At 43.2% G+C, this 5524-nt stretch overlaps 1 long non-coding RNA gene across 1 annotated transcript in view; it reads left to right on the top strand.

Moving 5' to 3' along the window:
- Positions 1-5524, top strand: part of LOC144584679 (uncharacterized) — a 191164-nt gene that overhangs the window by 169827 nt on the left and 15813 nt on the right. The gene's annotated exons all lie outside the window — the stretch shown is intronic.

Genomic DNA, 5524 nt, shown 5'->3' with positions numbered 1-5524 from the left:
TGTGTTTCATTCAGAGAAATGAGATGAATCTGAGCTGTCAGCTCAACAGCGAGGGGAAAAGCCATGATGGAATGGGCTGGGATTCTGGGTACAAAGGATGGGAAGAGAATGGACGGGATTGATGTCTCTCTTGAGTTGGCCTCGGCCAAGTAACATTGTTCTTTTTTTTGTGGGGGGGGGGAGAAGAAACCAGTGTTATGATCTTGTTGAGGGCAGGAAAAAGTGGTGGCCAAAGCTAGTTTGTAAGTAAGAGCACTAGGAAGAGGGGGTGGGTGGGAAAGGTAGCAAGGAGGGAGAAAAAAGCAAGGGTTCAGATTGTCTAGAACAAGAGGGTTCTGTGTAGTTTGATTTAAGGTGTGTCTGTGTGTGTGTAAGACAAACAAGCTTGCTTTTAAAACATTTGTTCGTTAACAGTGTGTTTTCTAAGAGATCATTCTTGAGGCTCACAGATGAGACTTAGAAGCCCCATCTGAAACTCCTTCAGGTGGTGGCAGGCACAGGATGTCCAAATGCTCCCCTGTCTGAGATTTGGGCATGCATTGAGGAGGATATAGCTAAGATTTCCCAAATACTGGCATCTGTAAGAGGAATAGCTCCGGTTGGGTCTTATCCCTTCCTTGACTTGCATATATGCTTTTACAGGGGCAGAACGGGGGCAGTGGTGGTTATCATCCTTGGTGATAAGTTGTGCTCCTTCCATGGAAGCAGGGACACTGGGGACTTAGCATCAGTTTTAGCTAGTGGCACTTATTACTTGCGAAAGCATCTTTACTGCCATTAGTACACCTGTACCTCTTGTTGCAGAAATACATTTGTGTGCCTCCTAGACATTTAAGTGGTGGCTAATGACTATTGTCAGTGCCAGATCATGTGTACACTCCCAACAGCGTTGGTGGTGGCTGTCGTGTCGAAAACAAATCCCAGCAGTCATCCATCTGAAATGTAGAATTATCCCCAGACTCATAGGGTCTGACAGCTTATTGCTGAACCATGTCATGAGATTCCTAGGGTTATCTCATTTCCCTCCAAGCCTCATGTAACTCCCTAAAAATGACTTAATGACCTGTGTTTACCCGTGCTGCTTTTGACTCCCTCAGCAAAAGTTGAGGAAGAAAGGAAGAAGAAGAAGAAAAGATGCTGTATGTTATTATAATTTCGTCTAAGGTGTACTTTGGAAAACCCTGGGATCTCTGCAAGCCTGTTGTTGTTAAGGCACAGAAATGGGCTAAGATGGTTTTTCTCCTTCAGGGGTTTGGAAAAACCATAGTAGTGGGCAGGGCAGGCTTAAAGATGCCTAAAGGTTTTGTGTCAGTATCATTGTCCTTACACGGGTCTCCGAGAACTTGTTCTCATGCAGGACCTCCGCTTCTCCATCGCAGCCCAGGGTCATCTCACAGCTAAAACTTTGAAAACCCTGAGAGGGTGGGCTTTGCACTGATGTCTTCATAGAGATAAGGAAGGGCTTGGACAGCCTTCCCCAGCCAGGTAGTCCTTCATTCGGCCTAGCCAGTAGAGATGTGGAGAACCTCTGGTTGAGGAAGTCTCCATGAGAGATACACGGTCCTGTGTTTCTAGCACCTGGCTGAAAGCAGATGTATTACGGAAGAGGTGCAGCTTTGGTAGAAGGAACTGCTGTCTATCTGTTGACATAGCTGGGCACTTCTTGTGTAAATGGCATGATTCAGTTAGGGGCTAGTTGGCAGAGTCACACTGGTATGCGATTCAGAGTTTGGTTATCTCTGTGTGTGATGGGCAGCCCTTTCTGACAACACAAGAAATGCACCATTTGTACTTTGCAGCTGAACAGTTTTATTACCTTCATTTGTAACAAATGGACCAGAGCGTGCTGGTTTAAACACATAACTGGTAGGAGATGGTCTTGACACCTGTAATTCCATAAAAATCCTGTTGGTGACTGTTGAAGGTGTGGTTTCCCACTTTGGATCATACACACAGTTCGTTCTACCTGCGCTGATTTTACATGGTCTAACTGCCAGGTAATTCCTGGAATAGCCACGTTGGGCCACTTCCTTTCTTCCTGCGACCTTCCTCCTCACCGCTGCTGCCGTGATGCTTCTTTGCGGTTCCCAGTGGCTCTCAATTCCTTCAGGTTGCTGTCCGTGGATGAATGGTGGCCTTCTGAAGGAAGTACAGGAGCTGGGGCGAGCCCAAATTGCTTAGCAATTAGATGGTCTAGATCTCATGACATCCCCGGGAGGGAAGGTTGGGAAGAAGTTGGGTCTGTCCCACCATTTTGAGCAGCACATCTTGTAGATGAGATAAGGGACAGAATAATCTCTAAGGGGAAACTGTGGCCTCTTGTTCTGGTTAATTGCGGAACCACGCAAAACGACAGCCCCCGCTCCCCAGATGCAACTGTGTACCTTTGCCATTTGATCTGATCAAGAGTCCTAAGGCATAATTAAAGCTGTTGATACCATAGTCATGGTAGGTAATCCATATTGGATATTAATTTAAGGACCATGTGGAAATATTTGAGAGACTCACATATAGCTACAGATATATAAATATATATATATATATATAAAATAAATGCATATATACATTTTATCCTACAATTTTTTTTTTGGTAAAAGCTATTGAGAGGTGCGTGTGTGTGTATGTGATGTCAGTTTTTATTTAAAAATGCTTGTGTCCAGCAGGAAATGGGAAGGAAGGGCAGGAACTGTTTTAGTTTTCTCTGACAACCCAGTGGAGTCAAAAAGACTTGCAGTCGTTGAAAGGAGTATGAAAGCTTTGGGTGTGTTTTTATACCGGGACAGAAACCAGTGGTATCCAGTTGAAGGGTCCTCCTCCAAAAGGCAGAAAAGAGGTGGGTTGGGACTGTGTCCCCCTCCTCCAGAGAACTGGGGGGGGGGTTGCACAAGACCTGAGTGGACGGAGCCAGAAAGCAATCCAAAAGAGCATGGTGAGGAAAGCTTATTTATCTAGCTATTGGTTTTGTATACCTGCCTCCTGGTTTCGGGGCACTTCCCACATGACATGAATTCTACAGGATTACTAATTTACTACATCTTATATGCTAATATACTACAGGCAGGGTGAATTTCAGAAAACATATATAAACATAGAAGAGCATTAACCTATATTTCCCGCCAGTAGTATGATCTGGACGTTGGCATCATCAGCTGGCCATCTCAATCAGCCTAATGCACAGGACGGCTCTTGCTTGAAATCTAAAGCCAGTGGGATCATTGAAACCTTTGGTGAAGGGTGTGCGTATGTGGAAGGAGTCGAATACAATGGATCGGTGGGACAGCCAGCTGGTGGGGCTCAATTAATAAGGCAAAGATGATGGGAATTTAAATTAATCGTGTGTTTCCCACGATCATTTAAGCTTTGTAACTGGTTTAAAATTTATAAGAAAATAAGATTTTCTGTAACACGGAGTTTCCTCCCTTGGCCCTCCATGTTTCAGTGTACTGGAGCGTGTGTGTGTGTTCATTAGTGGCAGAGCTGAACGCTTCTCTCCCCCATAACAAAGATATCGCTATATACAGACGTCTGCTGAGTTCTTCTCTCTAAGTCACTTGTCGATTCTACCTTCTCTGTGGTTTACTCAATTTGATTTCATTTCAATATTTATTTTGTGCTGCTCTTTTTATTATGAAATAAATTATTGATATATCAAGTAATGTGAGTGCCTGTTTTGTAAGGCGTATACACTGTTGTGTGGGCGCGTGTCCAATCTAATGGCATTTTTCCCTTTGACAAAAAAAACAATGTTAATTTATTGCTGTATATTTTAAGCTGCAATGACTTCATTTTTGTACCTTTCCAATAAAGCGTTTTCTGGTTTCAGATTCAAGTGGGTCTGTGATCAGTATGTTTGGAGTTCAGCTTCTCACAATGTTTTCCCATGCAGTATTTTGCCCAGAGTTTGGTTAGTACAGTATGTTATTTTGAGCTTCTGAAAGAAGTTATATGTGAAGACACATTTGCTGGGAACCAGCTAACATTAAGGACAAGCAACTGAAAATAATCTGTATCTTGCTTACAAGCTTCCTAAGAATGTACAGGTGACTTTTTTCCTGATACGGAATGCTGGATTATTTTGGTTTTTTTCATTTATTCCCTGCTTTTGTGCCAGCCTAGTTGTAGAAGGTCAATTTAAAGCTTCTCACAATTGGATGGACCCAATGCAAGATATGACAATAAGGAAATACAGGTAGCTACAGCTGGAGATTGCATTGTGCAGAGCAGATAACATGGTCTCAGCCAAGCTGCTAGAAGTGGCTCTGGCCTTTGCTCTCAAATTCAGTCGGCCAAATTGGTCTTGATTGAGACTGGAGGAACTAGGCCCTTCCAGGTGTTGTCAAACATCGACATCTGGCCTGTTTGATGTGGCCAATGGTTAGGCAACATCTGGAGGGATCCTGTTCCTGCTTTTTGTGGGGTCTGGCTTCTGCTGTTTTGTTTTTTTCTCTGTTACTGCAGAGGGACACTGATAGCCTCAGTCTCCCTTCCAAAATTAATTAAAATCAAATAAGCAGGTTGTATTATTTTTAAAAATTAAGGACAAAAACAGTTGTTCTTCCCAACTACTGTTAAGACTCATTCATTCGCTCAGTGCACATCAAGTCCATATAACTTTCCTCTGATATACCCTGTCTCCCCGAAAATAAGACCTAACCTGAAAATAAGCCATTGTATGATTTTTCAAGATGCTCGTCATATAAGCCCTACCCTAAAAATAAACATATACTGTACCTAGAAAACCCTGAAAAGGGTCACCCTACATCTGAATTAACCTGGTGGCACATCATCATTGCTATTTTTAGAATGACAGCTGAAGAATTAGTTGGAAGCCCCCCTCTCTTTTTTTTAGTTACTTAGTGATTCAATGGTACAAAACAGCTTTTTAAAAAAAAAATTTATTAGAAAAAGTCTTAAGAAATAATTTAATGTTTTGAAATTTACAAGTTTACATTTACGCTCCCAGCAATCACTTCATAGTAAAAGAAGTGGGTGGGGGGGAGTGCTGTTCCAGAGCAGAAGCCTTGAGGAGATACAAGCATATGAATAATCATTGGGGAAAAGAGGCTCTGGGCTAAATTTCCAGTGAAAAGCCAAAACGCTCTCGTGTTTTACACATACCCAAACGTCTTACCTCCTTCGACACGCTTGGCGGTCTGCCCCATCATCCACTCTTCCCTGCCAAAGGGATTCCTAGGACTTGCCGAAGACGAATGGAAAAACATGGGTCCTCCAGAGGTTTTGGAGTTGAATTTCCCAAAACCTCAGCCAGGAGAGCCAAGGGTAAGAATTTGGAGGAATTGTGGAGGTGTAAAACAATGTGACCTGTGACATGGAGTGGTGTGCATGTGTTTTCCCCACCCTCCCGTTTTGGGGGACCACTGAGTTTGACTATACCGGGGTGAGTAAAGTGTAGTCTGGAGCCCCAAGGAAAAGAAAATGTAGTCTCCACTATGATCAATTGTGCTTCTAGAAGCACCCTAGATGGGGCTGGGGGTTTCTGGGAATTATGCTCCAGTAAGAGCAA

Source organism: Pogona vitticeps, chromosome 13 (genome assembly GCF_051106095.1).
Source record: "Pogona vitticeps strain Pit_001003342236 chromosome 13, PviZW2.1, whole genome shotgun sequence".
Lineage (NCBI taxonomy): Eukaryota > Metazoa > Chordata > Lepidosauria > Squamata > Agamidae > Pogona > Pogona vitticeps.
The sequence above is the reverse complement of the archived record's forward strand: the minus strand, read 5'-3'. Positions and strand labels throughout refer to the sequence as shown.